This window comes from Schistocerca gregaria, chromosome X (genome assembly GCF_023897955.1).
Source record: "Schistocerca gregaria isolate iqSchGreg1 chromosome X, iqSchGreg1.2, whole genome shotgun sequence".
Classification (NCBI taxonomy): domain Eukaryota; kingdom Metazoa; phylum Arthropoda; class Insecta; order Orthoptera; family Acrididae; genus Schistocerca; species Schistocerca gregaria.
This window is the reverse complement of record NC_064931.1, coordinates 790,387,306-790,410,861: the sequence shown is the minus strand read 5'-3', so window position 1 is coordinate 790,410,861 and position 23,556 is coordinate 790,387,306. Positions and strand designations below refer to the sequence as shown.

At 43.0% G+C, this 23,556-nt stretch overlaps 1 protein-coding gene and 1 non-coding gene across 2 annotated transcripts in view; one reads left to right on the top strand and one right to left on the bottom strand.

The window, feature by feature from the left end:
- LOC126298321 (uncharacterized) overlaps window positions 1-23,556 on the bottom strand; it is an 897,137-nt gene that overhangs the window by 340,772 nt on the left and 532,809 nt on the right. The gene's annotated exons all lie outside the window — the stretch shown is intronic.
- Window positions 13,424-13,498, top strand: Trnas-cga (transfer RNA serine (anticodon CGA)). Its single transcript has one exon. It is a non-coding gene; the product is annotated as a tRNA-Ser (tRNA).

Sequence of the window (23,556 nt, the reverse complement as noted above, 5' to 3'; positions counted from 1 at the left end):
GCGAACGCACATTGGAACCGTGTATTCGTCATCGCCATACTGGCGTATCACCCGGCGTGACGGGGTGCCATTGGTTACACGTCTCTCTCACCTCTTGTTTTCATTGACGCCACTTTGAACAGTGGACGTTACATTTCAGATGTGTTACGACCCGTGGCTCTACCCTTCATTCGATACCTGCGAAACACTTCATTTTAGCAGTATAATGCACGACCGCATGTTGCAGGTCCTGTACGTGCCTTTCTGGATACAGAAAATGTTTGACTGCTGCCCTGGCCAGCACATTCTCCAGATCTCTCACCAATTGAAAACGTCTGGTCAATGGTGGCCGAGCAACTGGTTCGTCACAATACACCAGTCACTACTCTTGATGAACTGTGGTATCGTGTTGAAGCTGCATGGGCAGCTGTACCTGTACACTCCATCGAAGCTCTGTTTGACTCAATGCCCAGGCGTATCAAGGCCGTTATTACGGCCAGAGGTGGTTGTTATGGATACTGATTTCTCAGGATCTATGCACCCAAATATCGTGAAAATGTTATCACATGTCAATTCTAGTATAATATATTTGTCCAATGAATACCCGTTTATCATGTGCATTTCTTCTTGGTGTAGCTATTTTAATGGCCAGTAGTGTATTTTACATTTGGACTTCCCGTGGATAATGTCGTACCTTTGTTCTCGTTTTCGATTGCATCAGAACGCGTGGTGATCGGTATCTGTCGATAAGTTAACCATCTGTAGGCTCTAAATGTAAGTGACTTGCAAACAGATTTTCTCAAAAGTCTGTTAATTAGTTTTTGCGTACTTTTGCGCCATGATTTTTGGACCAAATTTTTCAGGCGTTATACTGGATCTTTCGTACATCTGGACTTCATGAATTCATTATCTTACCCGTTTCCTTTCTTGGTAAAATGTGCCACGTGTATCTTCCCTCCATGTCTGAATATTTAATTTGACTTGTAAATAATACATTTCAGCTATCAGCCTTCCTTTTGAAATTTCAGGTAGAAACTAGTCATCCTCAATGCATTATCATTTTCGATCAATGCATGTAATGCCTGTTGGTCGGGCTTCATCCACAGTTCATTGAAGCCCGACCAACAGGCATTACATCAGTTGATCAAAAATGTTAATGAATTGAGGATGGTTAGTTTCTAGCTGAAACCTAGATCAGCCAATAAAATTTCAAAAGGATGACTGATCGCTGAAATCTATTATTTACAAGTCAATATAACAGTCCCTGCGTGTAACAGCCTCTGACTGGAGGATAGCGTGATGAATATTTAATATTTCTTTCAAACAAACCGTGCTCCATTCAGTCATATTGCAGACTGCTAAGGGGCTACGCTGAGTAAGAACTTTCCAGTAATCTAGCTAAGGCGGCGCTAATGCAGTTCTTTGAGCTATACGGCGGCAGAGACGGCGTCATGGTAAATTATTGCTTCCATCATGCAAAATTTCTGCTTTAAAGTTGTTACGCAGCGTCGGCAACAGATGAGAAATGCGTTTGTACTACGCAATTAGAACTTACAAGGTCTGATTTTAATGCACTTTGAACCTCCGTAGTATGAAGTTTACAATTGGTGGTCTAGTGCAAAATTCAGTTGTGTTACTTCCGAGTAACTCTCTTCCCCTCCCTTTTTCGCTGCAATTTTCGTGAGCTTTGCTATCTCCGAATAAAGGCTTTGAAGTCAGACTGCGTTATTAATGTGTCATGTTCAGTATCTGGGAGAATATTTCAGGAAAGAAACAAGGTTTATAATCTTGTAAAAAGAGTCAGGTATAGCTTCAAAAGGAGTCGCAGGCTCACAAATTTAAGGTTGAATTAAATCATTAGAAGATTAGGACTAATGGGCAGACACACGAGAATAATCTACAAAAGCCAAGTAAAAGTGGAAGGTCAGGGAAGACGTGAGAAGTGGGTAAGGCACCTTATTACTGATGTTGAGCAACGTGTACGTCGAAGAAGTAATGACGGAACTGAAGGAAATTTGGGAACAATAGGAAAAATACGTGGAGTAGATGTGCTAACGCTAATGGTCTCAGACGACAAAGTCCTGGTCTGTGTAAGGAAGAGTTCCAAGACTTTTTAAAGGGAATGACAGCAAAATTTAACGCAGAGTGTGGCCTAAGGATATATAAAGCAAAGAATTAGATGATGAAGAGACATAACAACGGGAACAACTTCACACAAAATATCTGCTTAAAGTAAGAAGTGAGAACGGAACGGTACTGTAAAAAGCGGAAGAATTCCCCTAGGTACAAAACTAAATTACGCAACATGACCAAGCAAGGAACACATCACAGGTAGACTGGATAAGACGAGAAAGTTATCTTAAAGAAAAAAGCTCTATTAGAAACAGATATTAATATCGAAATGAAAATGTAAATCGGGAGCATTACATTGTTTGAAAGTGAAATGTGGACCATTGAAAATCTGAAGAAGGAACTTAAGCATATGAAATGCAGTGTCATCGAAAAGTCTTACAGAGTAAATGTACGAAACGAAAAAGTATTAAAAATGGTAGGCGAAGAAGAAGTCTCTGGATTACTCTGATGGGAGGGGCAGGTTAGTGAAACATCTGCTGAAACACAACTTCCCACTGAAAGAAACAGAGGCGGGGGGATTAAATGCGACGACAAAGACTAGAATAAATAGGATGTTGGGTATGGTATTTAGATAAAGATGAAAAGATTAGCACAAGACAGGAACATGTGGTGAGCAGAATCAGACCAGTAGAAACACCAGTGACCAAGAAATGTGCGTGAATCCTAAGAAACATCTTATCCGTCACAAAACTTAACGTTTCAGGAACTTTTTTTTTCTTTTGTTCGAATTCATGAACTACTTTCGAATAAACTTGAGTACAGACAGCTATAATGGACAATATTATGTTATACCTTCAAGTGAAAACACATTCACTAACACTTATAGAGTACAATGCCGGAATACGCTAATGATTTCTGGAGAAAATTGAGAAAGCCTGTTGTTCAAACAATTTAATAGGAAAAAGAGTTCTGAGACAGTCTCTTTGCAAAATCATTACCTTTTAAAATGACAGTACAACTGGAGACTGCTATTTTGCAGCGAAGCAAAAGACAGTCCAAACAGATTACTTTATTTCTGAATAAATAATTGCATAGATGCTAGTGCGATCACTAAGAGCTACAATGAAGTTTGTTTCAGAATGTAAAATTGTTTAGTTTTGAAATTAAAGATGTTTTAACGAAAAATATGACCAGCCCAACGTACTCAAATGGTACGATTAGGCCTAAGGGTGAGCTCAAAGACAAAAAGTATGGAACAGCATTTTCAGGAATAAATATCGAATGAATTGAATAGCAGTAATGCATATATGTGTTAATTCAAACGAACAATTTTCGGTTGAGATAGAAATAAACAGCCAGTTTTGGCATGTTAATTACGATTTTATGCTCTTAATAATCATATATTGTTCATCCGTCATTACTAGATTTTCCCATTGCGTCTCTATATTGGTTAAGGATAGAAATACGTACCAAATAACTAGGATATATGGCTTCCTGGGGGTGTCGTCCCTGTCGTTGAATCATCTGTCCGCATTTTGCTGAGTTGATGGTCAGCATTGCCCAATTCCATTAATGGAAATCTATTTCTCTATTGTTCGGTTATAGTGGAGAAGGTGACTTCCATTCGCTGTTGTCAGGAAGGATGAAAAGATGTCAGCATCGAGTGTGCTACCGTCGAGTGTGTTAAAGGAAAGCACCAGCACAGATTCACATCGATGGGATACAAAATCTGTTTTTATCTTGTCGATTGAGCCCACCTGGCATTCGTCTAAAGTAATTCTAGGGAACCCAGGGAATCCTAACTTTGGACATCAACTTGATTATCGGCAGCCCAAAATACGCGTCTAGTGTCCTAGACACGGTGCCATATCGCTTGAGGCGTAAATTAGTACCGGCAGTGAATTATACATTACTACTGCTCATGCCTTGGATAAGAAAATCAAACTGTTCGTTGCACATATTTCTTCCTTACAGGAACAGATTACGGTCTAATAAGGGACTGTATTGCCTCCATAACTTTCATCACGCCTATTGTTCCCACTCATGACCTATACTCAACAGTATATCGAGTGCACGTCACTACCAGCGTTTATCTGAACATCTATACACGACGTATGCTATATTTTTTTAGTGGGACATTTCAGCGACTCAATATTCTCGTACGTAAGTGATCTGACTAGGCTAGGCCTTTGTTTCTGTTTGTGTTTCTTACCATTTTGGGACTCCAGACACAAGCGAGCAGTTAGCATAAAAGTTCATGAGATAGTAATACAAAAACATGAAAAGCATTGAGAGTTAACAGAGAGAGTGACATATTCCGAACGTGGTGATGTTACGATTAAGCTGCTAGACCCGCATTCGGTAACACGTCAGTTAAAATCCAGTTTGACCATCCATATTCAGGTCTTCCGTAGTTTCCCTAAATCGCTTAAGGAAATGCTACAATGGTTTCTCTGAAACGGACACAGATGATTTCATTCCTCACCCTTCCCTAACCGAAGATTGTGTTCCATTTTTAACCGAGTCGTTCTCTGCCGGACCTTAAACCCTAATTTGCCTTCCATTCTAAGTTCATATTGATACTTCCGTAATTTAGTTTCAAAAAAATGACCAATTGTTTCATTGTAGAAACACATAGAACTGTCGATCACCAAATGAAGGTAAAACTGATAAACGTGAATCTGAATTATTTAGTCTCAAGACATTCTCGAAGGGAAACTACACCACCACTTAGCTTAGCACGTAACAAGGTAGACATATGGTCCACTGCATCAGCTCTACCTCACTCCGATCCATCACTCGGCTGTTGACCCGAAAAGATTTTTGCCGTGGAAAGTGTTTATGCACCTTGAGAGGGCAACCCAACTTACACTGAGGTGACAAATGTCATGGGATTTGCGTATGTACAGATGCGGTAGACTCGCGTGCACAAGGTGTAAAAGGTCAGTGCATTGGCAGAGTTGTCATTGCAACTCAGGTGATTCTTGTGAAGGTTTCCCGTACGACGGGAATGGTAGTTGGAGCTAGACGCAAGGGACATTCCATTTCGTAAATCGTTAGGGAATTCAATATTATGAGATCCACAGTGTCAACAGTGTGCCGAGAATACCAAATTTCAGGCATTACCTCTTACCACGAACAACGCAGTGGCGGACGACCTTCACTTAACGACCGAGAGAAGCGTCGTTTGCGTGTCGTTGTCAGTGCTAACAGACAAGCAACACTTCGTGAAATAACCGCCGAAAGCAATGTGGGGCGTATGACGAAAGTATCCGTTAGGACATTGCGACGAAATTTGACGTTAATGGGCTATGGCAGCAGACGACCGACGCTAGTGCTTTTGCTAACAGCACGAAACCGTCTGTAGCGCCTCTCCTGGGCTCCTGACCATATCGGTTCGAACACAGACGACTGGGAAACCGTGGGCTGGTCAGGTCAACTCCGATTTCAGTTAGTAAGAGTTGATGGTAGGGTTAGAGTGTAGTGCGGACCACGTGAAGCCACAGACTCAAGTTGTCAACAGGGCACTGTGCAAGCTGGTGGTGGCTTCATAAAGGTGTGGCCTGTGTTTACATGAAATGGACTGGGCCCCTGGTACAAATGATCCGGTCTTTAAATGAAAATGGTTATCCATATCACGTGACTGCTTGAAGATCGTTTGCAGCCATTTCCATCGATGTCAATGCGCTGTGTCACCGGAGCCTAATTGTTCGCGATTGGTTTGAAGCAGCTTCTGGACAATTCGAGAGAATGATTTGGCCATCCATATCACGCTGCATGAATCCTATCGCATATTTATGCGAGATAATCGAGAGGTCAGGTCACTCACAAAATCCTGCACCGGAAACACGTTCGCAATTATGGACGCTTATAAAGGCTGTAAGACTCTATATATCTGTAGTGGCGCTTCAACGAACTGTTGAATCCATGCCACGTCGAGCTGCTGCAGTATGCCTGACAAAAGGACGTCAAGCACGATATTAGGATATATTTGCCGGCCGGAGTGGCCGAGCAGTTCTAGGCGGTACAGTCTGGAACCACGCCACCGCTACGGTCGCAGGTTCGAATCCTGCCTCGGGCATGGATGTGTGTGACGTCCTTAGGTTAGTTAGGTTTAAGTAGTTCTAAGTTCTAGGGGACTGATGACCTCAGAAGTTAACTCCCATAGTGCTCAGAGCCATTTGAACCATCTGATATATTCCATGACTTTTGAAACCCCGTTGTGCATCATCCACATCTGCGGTGGATGATGTAAGTTGTATTACCTTCCTTAAGACGCGTAAAATATTTTGAAGGCTAATTTTATTTTGCCCACACTGTAGAAATCGGTTTGCCTGATGCCAACGTAGAACCCAATTCTACACAATCGACTGGAAGAAAATGGTCTAACGAGTGCCTGTACTTTTCCTACTCCATAAGATAGGAAACAAGGAAGGCTAAAGGTCAATAAAGTCATTAAATTTGGAACACAAGGTCGAACTGTAAAAGTGATGGGACAGTAAACCGTACGTGACCTTTTCACAGGAACAAATCCGTCATTCTTCTAAAGTGCATTAGAGAAACCACAATCTAGACGGCTGGACAGGGATTTCAACCCCATTCATCTCGAATGCAAGGCCAGACTTAACGATTGCGTCAAAGTTAGGGATTAAGTTCAGTGGGTGTATAGCATCAACTGCTTGGGGATATGGATCCACTGCGAATGGTGTCGGCGGAAGTAGCCATTGGTGACGATACTAAAGACTGAGGTATGCTTACAAGTTAAGAACTACGCTGTTTTGTGCCTATAGAGAATGTCACAGTAGCGTGCAGTAGAAACTCAAAAGAGCTGGTCACATGTAAAATCCAGCAGTCAATAAAATGCTGTATGTTTAGTGGACATGCTTAATGTGATTTTGCGGCACATTTTTTTTTAAGAGCTGTGATGCTACTTTGAAAAAGACATCACTTCTTTGCACAGTACGAGTCACACGCAGGAACTGTTTGTAGACAATTTAGACTGTCATCATCTTGATGGGCTAGCAACCTTTCAGTTTTATTCAGCGCTTGACGTCACCCCGTAGTTCTTCAATCGATTTTTGTACACTGAAATCCGTATTATACACAGTGAGGTAACATATACTGTACGAGTACTACCGACTTACCATGTTGCGAGTGGTATGGTGGCCGGAATGAATCCTCGAGATCATTATGCAAATATTATAGGCCATGAGAATGGATACAGGTGGAAAAGAATACGTTTACTTCTTGATATCTATTTGAAAACAGAGCTAGACAAGGGAAAGAGAAGGAACGTGGAAAAAACTGTTCTTCTACTGGCAATGTGTAGGTACAACACAGCAAAGTGCAACTGATGATGACAAAGGCAACATAGTGCAAATGACTGTCGGTGTATTTTTCTAAATTTTTCATTGTGAAAAGTCGCTGTCACTGTGTCTACACCGATTAAAGAACCGTTTTGTGACGATACGATAGTGGTTAAAATCTATTCAAGCTGGCTACTATGAATAATAAGAGAACGGACAGTCTTTTATGTTAAAGAAGGAAATGCATGGTGCATCGAACACTTATCTACATGGTACATTCTTCAAGTTCATATCTGTGTGACAGAGTGTCAAGGCAACACTACCATTTCTGCTACGAGTATGACTCTGTGACAGTAAGAGGAAAATTGGAAAAATCGTCAAGGAAGTACTGGAAACCATTTCGAAGGAATATTTTCCGACTTTAGAACGGCTATACTGCTGGATGAGTTGCAACTTCATGTTGGTGACATTGATCTTATGGACCTATATATTACACAATACTTTGAGGATTTTTAACGAAATGGAAATGTGTGATTACCTGTCATTAAACGACAGCTTCTCTGTCCAAGAAGACTATCCAGGAAACGGCAATGCGATTTCCAACAACGATAAGACAGAATGAGATTTTCACTCTGCAGCGGAGTGTGCGCTGATATGAAACTTCATGGCAGATTAAAACTGTGTGCCGGACCGAGACTCGAACTCGGGACCTTTGCCTTTCGCGGGCAAGCGCTCTACCAACTTTTTTAATTTTTTTAAAAATCTTGTTTCTCTAATGATGCCGTAAATAAATGCCGTATGGCTAGGGCCTCGCGTCGGGTGGACCGTACTCCTGGTGCAAGTCTTTCGAGCTGACGCCACTTCGGCGACTTGCGTCTCGTTGGGGATGAACTGATGATGATAAGGACAACACAACTCCCAGTCCCAGAGCGAAGGAAACCTCCGACCCAGCCGGGAGTCGAACCCGGGCCGTTAGGTATGACATTCCGTCGCGCTGACCACTTTTTTTCGGGACAGGAAGGCAGGGTAAACAAACAATCTTTATTCGTAGAATTCTGCTGTCCTAGGGATAAGGAAAGTATCGAGACAGCAAAAACAATTTGGAAACCATAAAATATAAAATCAACGTAAAGGCCGCCCTCTTTTTTTCGTTCTTTTTTTTGTAACATGAATAAAGTTAATGACAATCCTAATGACAGGCAGCAGTGAAAATGAAGTTATCGTCTGCATCACAATCCCTGCAGCACGCGGTGTCGCATCATAAATCTGGCAGAAAGCCATATAATCTTGACCATTTCTGCCATTGCGGGCGCCAACCATTCGAAGGATCATTATCTGAGGCGGTTTCGGTGTTTACCACCGTTGTGGTTTTCTTTGGCCACGTGAACATAATCCAGTCATAACTGGCGCCAGCAGATAGGGGCCAATTTTCTTCTCTGTGTGCCATGTGCCAATTTAATTGAATCGCACTATAGTGTCCCTAGTCGTGAGTCTTCTCAGTTCTGGGACACTACAGCTGGCGGCCGGATTGTGAAAAACACTTCCTAAAAAATTGGAGAAGTAAGTCCTGTATTTCGTATGACTCCGTATGAGCTCGTGTTGTTCTTGTAAATATATCCAATAATCCATCACGGCTTTAATATCGTACGAATACAAATATTTCGTCGCATGTCCAGCGAACCAATTGACCGCATACGTCTTTCGTTTGGGAAAAAAGGTCTTGTCTGGTAGAAAAAGTACATCCGATGTGATTTCTGTGTAGTTAGTGCGCCGAAGGAAGGCCAGTTTTCGACGCGTCAGCGTCCAGACGTCCCTCGCTGCGCCACACACTAAACCATGTTCTTCCGTTGCTAACAGTCCACAGTTTGTGCAAAGAGGAGAATTGACCATATGGATTGTATGTAATCGACTCCTGGTCACAAGTTTACGATTTATAAGAATATACCACATCGATCTCGCAGCTGTTGACAGTAATGGAGTATGCACTGCACACCAAATGTGGTACCACGTTCTCGACGGATATTTGAATTCTATTATGTTGCGGCCATGTTGATCCATCAAGCACCTATAGATCTCCCGAGTCGTGGGTATTCTCGTCGAAGGTACTTTCAGACGAACGTAACTGTAATCAACAAGAAATGAGGCAATGTGTGCAAGAGAAGGCGAAATATTGCCCATCGCAATAGGGGGTTCGTACGAAGGCGGAACAAGTACTTCTCTCAGAGCTGACGTTATGGTATTCTTACGTTGTTGCCAATTTAGTATCATCGCTCGCATGTAAAGCGCCAGAGCTTTGTTTCGCATGTTTGTGAGGTTGAGGCCACCTTTCCGGAACTGTAGCGTTAACGTGTCATATTTGATCTTAAATAACATCACAGTACTAGCATAGTAACCAAAGGTAGGATTTGCGCTAAATGGGGCAGTTTTGACGCTATGTGCACGTTAGTGTATGGCACACGTTGGATCATGTCAAAGGCTCTCAGTGAGTTGTTGCGTATCGTCAGACGAACATTCTGCAGAAGCCGCCGATAACTCGCCACCGCTGACCGCCGTAGTGAAAGGTTAATCGGATCCCCAGACATCTCAGCGATTCCACCTTCTGAAACGGTCCCGGTATGTCTTCCAGACCCCGTCCAATGTGCATAATTTTGGATTTCGTCATGTTAACGACACTGCCTGCCACAGTCCCGTAAGAGTCTAGAAGTTCAACAGCCTGACGCACTTCATGTCCTGATATGACAAGAAGGATCAGGTCGTCCGCATATGCGCGACAAACGAAAGGGTTCTCATTAAGCGCTATCCCAATAAGTGAGCGCCTCTTAACACACATCAGCGGTTCAAGTGCTATCGCAAACAGCATCATGGAGAGTGGGCACCCTTGTCGGACTGAGCTGTTAATAGGAATCGAGCCCGCTTCCCGGCCGCTTACAATCACCTTTGATGTAGCCCTCGCATTAGCCTCATAACGATGGAGATAAAAACAGGTGGAATCGCCATTCGGCTCATGACTGACGACAAGAAGTCATGGTTTATCCTGTCGAACGCACGATCGAAGTCCACAGATATCATCGCTGCTCGCATTTTACACGTTTCCGCAAGGGCGATAACGTCACGGTATTCACTTAACGCCGAGGAGATGTAGCTTCGCACCCCTAGGCAAGCCTGATCAGAGGATATTGTCCTGGATATTGCCAGCTTGAGACGAGACGCTAGTAGTCGTGCAAAGATTTTATAGTCGGTCTTTAGCATAGTGAGAGGCCGAAATTGATTAACACTGCGACTCCCCGCCATCTTCGGGATGGGAAGAAGAAAGCCCGTCATAAAATACGATGGTAGGCGCATGGCCTGACGCATCGCCTCACTGCACATCGACACCAACTGTGGCATCACCATGTCCACGAATTCTCGATAAAACTCTAGCGTAATCCCATCTGCCCCTGGTGATTTATGGGCCGCTCCTTTTGTGAGTGCCACCTTTTATCGTCTTCTGTGAGTGGCTCCATAAGCGCTGCCGTATCCGTCTCTGTCAGTGTCGTTTGCAGATGTTGCAGCATCTCTTCCCCCACCCGACGGTCCGTCGGTGTACCGGCATAGAGGTGGCAGAAATGCTCTAAAAATTCAGTTGCAATGTCCTGTTGTGTTGTCAGTTGACGGCCATCTAAACCGTGGAGCACTGTTACCAATCCCCGGTGGTAACGTTTACGTTCCCGCGACACATGGTGCATCGAGGTACGTTCCCCAGTGATGATGTCGAGACATTTTGCCCGTATTGGGATGCCACCCAGTCGTCGTCGCGTGATCGATAGGTTTTTTGCCTAGACACGGTGAACTTCCGCATGATGTTCTGCAGACGACACCTGGAATGACAGCTCACGAAGTATGGTGTAATAATAATCAAGATTGTCTCTTTGCCATCTCGTCTTATCCCGACCATACTGTATTACAGCTCTTATTATTGCTGCTGCACTCGAGCCACCATTGTATCACGGAGGTATATGTTGGTAGACGGCGTTGATATGTGGTCCATACCACCTCGACTCTCTGACGACATTCGGGGTCCGCCAAAAGTGACGAACTGAGCTTCCATGTCCCGCGGCTTCTCCACACACTTTGCCTATGGAGTGATATGCTACAAATGTAAGCCAGATGATCAGTAAATGCCGCAGGCCATCGTTCCGCGTCGACCACCTTATCCTGTAGGCCAACCGAAACATATATTCGATCGACTCTGCTCGCCGAGTGAATGGTAAGAAAAGTATATCTCTCACGGTTCCTATGCATGATGTCCCAGGTGACGCTTAACTCCAGATCTCGGCATAGCACTTGCAATTCACGACAGGTATTGTAATGTGGAGTCTGGTCTTTTTGGGCTAAAACACAATTGAAGTCACCACCTATAATGAAATGATTGAATCTGCCGGTAAATAAGGGCACAATCTCTTCCGAATAATATCTCGCACGCGCCCGTCTGTTGTCTGTGCCGGAAGGAGCATAAACATTGAGAATGCGGATTCCATTAACAGTTATCGCCAGTCCTCGTGCCGAAGGTAGATAAGCCAGGTCGCGAACCGGAATCCCGTACCGGACCAATATCGTCGTTCCACCGTCGTTGTTCGAGTGCGGCGAAGTGTAGGAGAGGTATCCATGTACTTCCTGGAACTCAGGAATGTACATTTCTTGTATCATCAGTATATCCACATCTGACGCGTATATCATGTCCCTAAACAACTGCTGTTTCACAGGCGATCTAATGGTATTTACATTCACTGTTCCTATTCTGTATGCCTGGGGTCGAGTTGTTGTCATCTCCACATGATGTTAAAATGGCATAGTTTCACCGTATCGATAGTCCCTTTGCACATCTCCAGAGGGTCGCCCGACGGGCGTGTCCCTGCGGCATTAGGTGCCTTGAGACGCGGACGGATGCAACTCCCCACCAATAGAATGGTCTGCATCGGTGATTTCGTCGTCCTGCTCATACCAGCTGATATTATTGGGGTGCTCCAAATTTTCCAGTGCGGCATTGAGGTGTGACATCTGTTGTTCTTTCGCAGCATTAGACTCCGCCGCAGAAGGGGTATCAGGCCCCTTAGCGGATGCGTCGTCTGAACTACATGACATCTTTTCACCGTCCGAATTCATATGGTCTGCGACATCCGAAGCTTGTGGTTCCAAGTCAGACAGGTCCAGAGAGTGAGACTCATCTGGGCTCCCAAGAAGAGAAGGGAGAGTCTCCGCAGAGTTTAGTCGGCGCTTCTTGCGACTCTTTGGCGAGCGTTGTTTGTGGGCCGTAACCTCGGCCTCTGGTGTTGGCGAATCTTGTATCTTCTGCAGTCTTGCCACCGCCACAACGCCCTGGGGCCTCTCCACTTCAGCTTCCATGCCTATTCTGATGCTGTCATCCTCTTTCTGCACAACCTGTAGTGTCTGAGATTGGAGGTTGGTCGGAGCCATTCCTTCTTCAGTGGGGTCCGAAGGCGCCTCAATCGACTGCAGCGTCGGTTCGATAGTGCGCTCCGACCTCGGCGTCACCTCCCCGCGAAGCGCCGTCACGTAAGTCATCGACAGTGACGTTGGTGTAGTCAGATTCTGGAAGTCTCCGCTGGGGAGTTGCACGAGTCTCCTCTGCATACACGCAGATCGAAGATGTCCCTCACCACCACACCCGGAGCATGTCCAGGGCCATCCATCATAGGTGACAATAGCTCTACAGCCGCCGATGTTTATGTAGGATGGCACATGTTTCGTAAAGGCAATTCGCACCTGTCGGACACCATTGAGCACTGGATACGTGCTAAAACTTGCCCAACGTTCGGCCGTATGACTAATAACTTTGCCATATAGCTGGAGTGATTCAGTGACCAATGATTCGGGTACCTCGTAAGGCAGCTCGAAGACTCGAATCTTCCTGGCAGATTAAAACTGTGTGCCGGACCTAGACTCAAACTCGGGACCTTTGCCTTTCGCGCGTAAGTGTTCTCAATGCAGGAGAGCTTCTGTGAAGTTTGGAATGTAGGAGACGGGGTACTGGCGGAATTAAAGCTGTGAGGACGGGTCGTGAGTCGTGCTTGGATAGCTCAGTTGGTAGAGCACTTGCCCGCGAAAGGCAAAGGTCCCGAGTTCGAGTCTCGGTCCAGCACACAGTTTTAATCTGCCAGGAAGTTTCAAGGATAAGACAGTTGGGACAGACGGTATAACGCAACAGTAAGGCAATTGGAATAGATAGTTTAACGTGGGTTACCGCCACCTGAACCACGGTCTTGCTGTTGGTGAGGTATTTTGCGTGCGTCAGCGATACAGATAGCCGCACCATGGGTGCAACCACAACAGAGGGGCCTCTGTCTAGAGGACGGACAAACATGTGCTTTCTGGAGACGTGCAGCAGCCCTTTCAGTAACTGCGCAGGCAACAATCTGGATGAGTGACTGATGTGGTCTTGTAGCATCAAGCAAAAAAGCCTTGTTGTACTGGTACTGCGAACGGCTGAGAGCAAGGGTCAACTACAGTTGTAATTTTTCCCGAGGGCATGCAGCTCTATTGTATGGTTAAATGATGATGGCATCCTCTTGGGTGAAATATTCTGGAAGTAAAATAGTTCCCCATTCGGATACCCGGACGGGGATTGCTCAGGAGGATGTCGTTATCAGTAGAAAGAAAACAGGCATTCTACGGATCGGAGCGTGGAATGTTATGTCAAGAACCATGAAAGAAGGTTTCAGATTGGTTACATAACTTTACGACAGAGATTTCGTAAGCAGATTTTAAAGTGGTATTTTCAGGGGCAGATGTGGATTCTTATCACAATTTATTGGTTATGAACGGTAGTTTCAAACTACAGAAATTGCAGAAATGTATGAAATTAAGGAATAGAGACCTGTATAAGTGGAAAGAACCAGAGGTTATTGAGATTTGCAGAGGAAGCATTGGTCAACGACTGACTAGAAGAGGGGAAAGAAACATAGTAGAAGACCTACGAGTAGCGTTGAGAGATGAAATAGAGAAGGCAGCAGAGGTTCAAATAAGTAAAAAGAGGAGGCGCAGTTGGATCCCTTGGATAACACATGAGATATTGAATTTAGCTGATGAAAGGGAAAAATATAAAAATGCAGCAAATTAAACACGTGAAAAGGAACACACAAGTCTAAAAAATGAGACTGATAGGGAGTGCAAAATAGGTAAGTAGGAAAGGCCAGAGGCCAAATATAACGATTTAGAAACATATATCACTAGGGGAAAGACAGGTACCCCTACAGGAAAATTGAAGATGCCTTTGGAAAAAAAGAGAAGCATCTGTATGAATAACAAGAGCTCAGAAGGAAAACCAGTGCTAAGCAAAAGATGGAAAGGTGAAAGGATTATATAGAGTGTCTATACAAGGGAGGTGAACTTAAAGAAATGTTACAGAACTGCAAGAGGACTTAGATGGAGATGAAATGTGAGATATGTTCCTGCGAGAAGAATTTGAAAGAGCAGTGAAAGACATAATTTGAAACAAAGCGCCGGAAGTAGACGACATTCTGTCAGAACTACTGATAGGATTGGGAAAACCAGCCATGATAAAACTCTGCGGTCTGGTGTGCAAGATGCAAGAGACAGGTGAAATACTCTAATACTTCAAGAACGATGTAATAATATCTGTTACAAAGAAAGCACGTGCTGACAGGCGTGAATATTACTGAACAATCAGTTTAATAAGTAGTAAAATGAGTTAATAATTCATAGTTGTAAAATAATAACACGAATTACTTACAGAAGAATGGAAAAGCTGGTAGAAACCTCGGGGATGATCAGTTTGGATTCCAGAGAAATGTAGAAACACACGACGCTATACTAATCATACGTCTTATCTTAGAAGATAGGTTACGGAAAGGCAAAACTACGTTTATAGCACTTATAAACTTAGAGCAAGCTTTCGACAATTTTTACTGGAGTAAACTATTTGAAATTCTGAAGGTATCAGGGGTATAATACAAAGAGCGAAAGGCTATTTACAACTTGTATAGAAATAAGACGGCAGTTATAAGGGTCTGGGGGCATCAGACGGAAGAAATGGTTGAGAAGGGAGCGCCGACGTTATCTAGTCTGTAGATTAAGCAAGCAGTAAAAGAAACCAAAGAAAAATTTGGAGTACTCGAGAAGAAATAAAAACTTTGAGGTTTGCCGATGACAATGTAATTCTGTCTGAGACAACTAAAAAGGACCTGCAATACGGCGGCCGAGCTTCCCCGCATGGGGCCTCCCGGCGAACAATGCCGTACACTTATCTCATTTCATATTTTTTCTGTCAAAGACAGCAAAGGACAGTGTCTTGAATGTAGAATATGAGATGATCTTCGACAAAAGCAAAAGAAGAATAATGGAATGTAATCGAATTAAATGAAGTGATGCTGAGGGAATCAGATTAAGAAACGAGACACTTAAAGTATTACATGAATTTTGTTATTTGAGCAACAAAATAACTGATAATGACCGAAATAGAGGGGATAAAAATGTAGACTAGCAATGTCAAGAGAAGCGTTTCTGAAGAAGAGAAATTTGTTAACGTCGAATATAGATTTAAGCTTTAGGTAGTCCTTTCTGAAAGTATTTGTAAGGAGGGTAGCCATCTATGGACATGAAAGATTGACAATAAACAGTTTAAATACTCTTAAGGCGGGAATAGAAGATTTTGAAACGTGGTGTTACAGAAAAATACTTAAGATTAGATGGGTAGATCACGGAGCTAATGGAGAGGTACTTAGTAGAACTAGGGAGCAAAGAAATTTGAGACGCAACCTGACTAGAAGAAGGAATCGGTTGGTAGGTCACTTTCTGAGATGTCAAGGGATCACTAATTTAGTACTGGAGGGAAGTGTGGGGGTGAAAATCGTAGAGGAAGACTAAGAGATCAAACCAGTAAGTACATTCAGAAGGATGTAGGTTGCAGTAATTTTTCGGAGATAAAGAGGCTCGGTTAGGACACTGTAGCTTGGAGAGATGCATCAAACCAATCTTATGACTGAAAACAACAACAATTTGTTTGAGCTCCAGTTTTAATATAAAGATATATGACAAATTTACGTGCCGAATTACAAGTCCAGGACTGAACAAAGATATTGGTACGTATCTTATCGATTTTGAAATGTGCTTGATATGCATCTACAAAAACCATTAACATCTTCCTTGGATAAAGAATGTGGTATTAGTAGACAAGAAGAGATCATGTATACCTACTGAATGAACAGTATGTTTGACTCTTCGGAAGACTAAGTGTATTAAATGCTAACAAACAGTATTTACAATGTGCTCCGCTGTACTTTGTACGAATCGATTTATGTGTTGCAAACTATCGGGTAGCTTAGAGAACTGTTACTGTGTTGTATTTAACAGTGTCTTAAGATTTGTCTTCTGAGTGTATAAGAATACACAAACGTTTATTTAATTTATTGGCTTTTGGGACGTGCCCCATACATACATCTCAGCACTGGAAATATTATATTACAGATTATAGTTTGTTTTGACAATGCAAAGCAGGTATTAGTTTTAGTCGTTTGCTGGTACGAAGATAAAAAGACGAGTTGAATTGTGGACATGTTAACCTTCTAGAGAATCAAAACTGTCAAGAGTGTCCTGTCTGTCTATAATTTCAGTTTTTTCCTGTAAACTATATTGAAATTGTTAACACAGATTCCAAAAACGACGATGTAAGTATTATGTGCAATTGTTATATTAAAACTGAAGGAACAAATTATTGTCAGTGTAAAACTAGTCCTCTGTTAATACCATCTGATACAGATATTGGTGAATTAGGAATGCTTGCAATGATAAACTTATTCCATACGGTTTAACAAAAAGAACAAATGTATCACACACTTGAATTCTTCTCTATTATAGAAATTACTCTTAGTGCAACAAATGTATCAGTGTCATGCATGTGCAAACGGAAGATGGAATTGAGGACGGCGAACTCAAAAAAAACTTATATATCTGTATTAAAAACAGCCTTGGCTGCAACTTATTCCTTTACTAACAAATAAAATAATTAAAAATAAAAATAAGGGAATAAGCTGCACCCAAGACTGCTTTTAATTCAAATATTCTACATACACTAATAAACCAAAACATTATGACCACCGCTCACTGCAAGGTTGGATGCCACCTGGTGGCGTTTCGGGAACGTGATGCAGTAATAAAAGTATGTAGGTTGAGCTGAGACGGATGGAGGATTACCCTAGCGAAGATATGCGCTGCAAATGGGGATGTCCATTGAGATAAGCGACTTTGCTAAAAGGCAGATTATTATTACGCAGAGCCTGAGAACCACTATCTCGAAAGCAGTAGAGGTGGTTGAATGTCCACGTGACACTGTCGTGAGCATCTATGGAAAGTGGTAGAAGGGCAGTGAAACCACAAATAGGCGCTAAGTGGTTGGACGTCCACGACTCTTCACAAAACGTTGGGTTTTGAGGCTTCTCTTTTCGATAAAGTAAGATACACGGTGGTCTGTGGCACCTCTGGCAAAAGAGCACAATGACGGTGGACGCCTCGGAGCTCACCATTCAGCGCATGTTGCTGAACAAGGGGCTCCACAGCAGATGAGTCCTGCGTGTTCACATGTTGACCCAACGACATCGTCAGTTACGAATGTAATGGGCTGGGGATCATCGACATTGGACCGTGTATCACTGGAAACGTTTCGGCTCGTCGGATATCTCCCTTTTTTTTTTTTACACCAGGTTGTATGCATAAACGCCACAATCCAGGAGAACGACTGTTCGAAACGTGCAGCATGCCAGGGGCGCTGGCGGGTGGGAGCAATATTCTCCTGTGCTTGCATGGACCTGTAGTGGTAATCGAGGACACCATTTCGGCTGTAGACCACTTGCATCCCTTCGTGCTTGATAGCTTCCCAGACGACGATGTTACCTTTCAGCAGTATAACTGTCCGTGTCTCGATGCCCCCTCGTGTTACAGTGGTTTGAGGAGCATGGCAGTGAGATCACGTCAATGTCTGGCCCAGTAAATTTTTCGTTATGTGAATCCGATGGTTCCCATCTGGGTCACTACCGTGCACCATAACCGCGTACACAAATCAACGGCCAGTTATTTTCGGGGAATTGCATGACCTGTATGTAGACACCTGGTTCCACAGTGCCACATAGCTCCACAAATCTATCAAAGAACTGGACAATCAATGATACGCAGAATCTACGATATATTGTGATACAAATATGTCCCAACAAGCTGTTAAGCAGGTGCTCATAATGTTTTGACTCGTCAGTGCATGGTTGCCGTAGCAGACGGCCTAATGGAGTAGAAGAAATTTTTCTCAGACTATATTTCATGAGATCCACTAGAAATGTGGCTTTCGGATTTATAATCTACCATGTATAACAAATAAACATTTCTAGTGAAGCTTTTGGTGTGTGGAATATGTCATTTAATAAATATCTGAAAGCTTCAGAGCATCAAACATTTAACATTTTTACAGACGTGATTATTTGGTGCAAACAACAGCCATGGCAGAAGAATATAACCAACTGTTGGAAAAGGAAAAAACACTATTGGAGATGTGCAACCAAGGTTTACAAATTACTTTAAACACAGTAAATGTAAGAATATGGATTCAACTGGGAAATATAAGATATCAGCCTTCAGCGTAAGTGTAATTGTGAAGAAGGCCATAAAATGTCTGTTTGATACATTAGAGGATATATGGAAATTCTGTTGAACAACAGTTGTTGTTGAACATGACAACGCCTCGCCGGGAAAGCCTGAAGAATTGCATATGGAAATTTTGTTTATAAATCTCCATTTCCATTGGATATGCTTAAAAAAGGAATGTTAATGTTATGGTCTTGAATTTGTGCATCTAGCAATAGAAGAATCCCTCCCTGATGGATTAAATACATTTAACAGGCATTTGTAAAAGTGTTGAACGTATAGCTCTATTTGAAAATTCCCTTAGAATATAATGAAAAGTCAGTAGCATTTATGAGTTCACGTGATGAAACAATGTTTTTATGACATCACATATCCTGTTCTCTAATTGGTTGATGGGAGCAAATTAAGCAGCTGTCATGTTGATCTAAGCATTTACAAAGTCAACATTCATGTTTGGTGCTCTTCCCAGTTATACTTCCGTATTACGAAAATATGCATTTTAAGTGATACACTACACTAAAGATCGCTATAAATCGAGCGATTTTCAGTATGGTTTGTTGTGCTAAAATGTGTGGAAATGTGACGTTCGCGGCTAAACATACAATACATCATATCTTGGCATTCAGCTTTGGGCATTATTTAATTGTCGATTATGAAAAAGAAAGAAGGTGAAGGCTGTAAACATTTTTAGAGGGCCCTGCCACTACAGTCCAGTAGATAAATGTTGCAGCCTGTCTCAGTATGGCAGCCATGCGCCGCACCCGCTCAGTTATCAAGCAACGTCGGAACTCTCATGAAGTACAAAGCCAGTCAGTAATATCAGTTACGTTTATCTAGTGCAGAAGAGCGTGATGAATTATCTGATTCCTTCCCTAAAATGTTGCTAGGTGAGATGGAGCATTGGGGGATGAAAAACTTCTAAAACGGTCAGGTGATAAAAGTTTATTGAATCCACCGTTCCTTGAACGATATTTGCAGTAATAGAAGCTTGCCTCCCCAGCACAGGCAACACTATCATCAATGTTAAACGTCTTTTATTTGAAATGGAAAAAAGAACACATTGACACCGGTGTGTCAGACCCACCATACTTGCTACGGACACTGCGAGAGGGCTGTACAAGCAATGATCACACGCACGGCACAGCGGACACACCAGGAACCGCGGTGTTGGCCGTCGAATGGCGCTAGCTGCGCAGCATTTGTGCACCGCCGCCATCAGTGTCAGCCAGTTTGCCGTGGCATACGGAGCTCCATCGCAGTCTTTAACACTGGTAGCATGCCGCGACAGCGTGGACGTGAACCGTATGTGCAGTTGACGGACTTTGAGCGAGGGCGTATAGTGGGCATGCGGGAGGCCGGGTGGACGTACCGCCGAATTGCTCAACACGTGGGGCGTGAGGTCTCCACAGTACATCGATGTTGTCGCCAGTGGTCGGCGGAAGGTGCACGTGCCCGTCGACCTGGGACCGGACCGCAGCGACACACGGATGCACGCCAAGACCGTAGGATCCTACGCAGTGCCGTAGGGGACCGCACCGCCACTTCCCAGCAAATTAGGGACACTGTTGCTCCTGGGGTATCGGCGAGGACCATTCGCAACCGTCTCCATGAAGCTGGGCTACGGTCCCGCACACCGTTAGGCCGACTTCCGCTCACGCCCCAACATCGTGCAACCCGCCTCCAGTGGTGTCGCGACAGGCGTGAATGGAGGGACGAATGGAGACGTGTCGTCTTCAGCGATGAGAGTCGCTTCTGCCTTGGTGCCAATGATGGTCGTATGCGTGTTTGGCGCCGTGCAGGTGAGCGCCACAATCAGGACTGCATACGACCGAGGCACACAGGGCCAACACCCGGCATCATGGTGTGGGGAGCGATCTCCTACACTGGCCGTACACCTATGGTGATCGTCGAGGGGACACTGAATAGTGCACGGTACATCCAAACCGTCATCGAACCCATCGTTCTACCATTCCTAGACCGGCAAGGGAACTTGCTGTTCCAACAGGACAATGCATGTCCGCAACGTCCGCAACGTGCTCTAGAAGGTGTAAGTCAACTACCCTGGCCAGCAAGATCTCCAGATCTGTCCCCCACTGAGCATGTTTGGGGCTGAATGAAGCGTCGTCTCACGCGGTCTGCACGTCCAGCACGAACGCTGGTCCAACTGAGGCGCCAGGTGGAAATGGCATGGCAAGCCGTCCCACAGGACTACATCCAGCATCTCTACGATCGTCTCCATGGGAGAATAGCAGCCTGCATTGCTGCGAAAGGTGGATATACACTGTACTAGTGCCGACATTGTGCATGCTCTGTTGCCTGTGTCTATGTGCATGTCGTTCTGTCAGTGTGATCATGTGATGTATCTGACCCCAGGAATGTGTCAATGAAGTTTCCCCTTCCTGGGACAATGAATTCTCGGTGTTCTTATTTCAATTTCCAGGAGTGTATATTGACTTAATAGCGCAAAACTGTAGTATGTAGTAAGTAAACAAAATATTTTACATTTCGCTAAAAAATATTTTCAAATATGTCAGAAGAAGAGTAAGTTCGCTGTGTAAATGGCTGTAACTTCAAATCTTTTTCTCACAAAACGTTACAATAAGAAATGAAACTACCATCTGTTTACGATCCTGCAAGGTTGACACATGACTCTTCAGGTACATACTGCTCACAGCAGCTATATTAAGAACTGTAAATCTAACAAAGAGACAGGCTCGAGAACGCTCGATGCACTGCGTCCTGATCATCGGAGTCTGACAGACAGAAACGAGTTTAGAGCCAACGTGGAAAGATATCTGAGAAAGTCGTTGCGCCATTTAGTATTTAAGAGTAGGTATTAAATGATCTTGATAAATCGACTGTTCAGTATATAGTTCAATCCGAGGTACGTATAGTTTCTTGTTACGACGCTTTGAATTGTTCAAGATTCCCTTGTTTTACAACTGCATTTAACTTCTTTTTACAATGACAGCATGTATAGCCCTTCCCTCCAGTTCACGAATTAGCTGCACCTGCTTCTGTCAGCGACATTTCGTGAGAAGAAATCTCATCTGTGGAAAATAACTTCTCCTTACAAATTGCGAAATGATAGCGGATATAAAGCATCTTGAGGTCCCTTTTCTGTTTGCTAATTTCTAAAAAAAGAAGTCTCGTATTCTAACAACTACAGCGAGCATAATCGGGCATCTGCACGTCCACGGTCATTAGGAACTTGTATTCGTACAGTATCACCAATCTGAGCAGAATGAAATTTTCTTTTTGGCGTTCGTAACATATTCGTTGCTTGTAGTCGACGATTCCTCTTCAAAAACTTGTGTTGTTCAGTCATGGCTTGATATGAAGATATTCATTAGGAATATGGTTTTCGGTGTGTCCATTGCTGAAACTTTCTTTAATGGTATTAACAATTTCTTCACGTTGTTCTTCGGTTTCAATATCTGCGATTTGTTCGCCAGGCAAAGGTAAATGTGATGTGCCTCTTTTAGGTTTAACGCCAAACATGGCTTCATAAGGACTTGAACGTATTCCTTCGTGGTATTTGGTCTTCTTGGCAAACTCAACAAAGGGTAAACCACATGACTATTTATTTGTATCATAACCGCTCATTTATTCAGGTAACATATGCTGTATACCCTGATTGGTTCTTTCTTCATATTTTTAAGGTTTCATCCATTGGTAGATTAGTATATAGTTCATCTATGTCAAATAACGCTTGTAACATGTCGTTAGTGAACACAAGATCTTTTGTTTCATTAGCAAAAGCAACATTACTAGATACGCTATAGTTAAGGAAATCTGAATGAAATCGCTTGTTTTTTGAACAAAATCCTATTTAAATCTGCTATTGGAGTCTCTCATCCATCAATAATAATACACATATTTTTGTTTTCTTTCCACATCAGAAACTCAACAAAGATCGGGACCTCAAAGGAGCAAATAAATGTACAGAAGTATCCCAAAGGATGAACAATAGAACGTCCGAAAGCAGATTATCGAATTAACATTCACTGCATTCCCCTTCTGTTTATCAAACAGAGATTAATTAAATTTACTAATTTAATAGAAAGTAAATATATTTGTTAGGTCCTGATTGCACGAGAGTAGTCGCATACATAAATTGTACGTCAATATTGGAGACCAATACAAGAGTATTCTTTTTTTGGACAAAATTTTGTAATGAGATTTATTTGCTCTTGCTAAACTGTGATTTTTACGGAAGTAATTAATTTGTAATAGCGCGTTACAGGTGTCAACCAATTGACTGTGGCATCGTTTTTTTACGTTCAGGAAGAAAATGAGATAAAACTCCATGAGTCGGCGCAGTGTTTGTCATGTCGAAAATGACTAATATGTTATCAAAGTAAACATGTAATTAGTATCGGCAAAATATTTTGACTAGAAAAAAAGTTATCATTAGTTACAACACTAAGGAAAGAGTTTGGTCTCGAACTAGAGGACGCCTGAAGAAAAATGTTGTGATAATTTTCTCGATGATATTTCATTTGCACATGAATGTTCAAAACTTTTCCCCACTAAGAGTCGACCACGGAAGAGC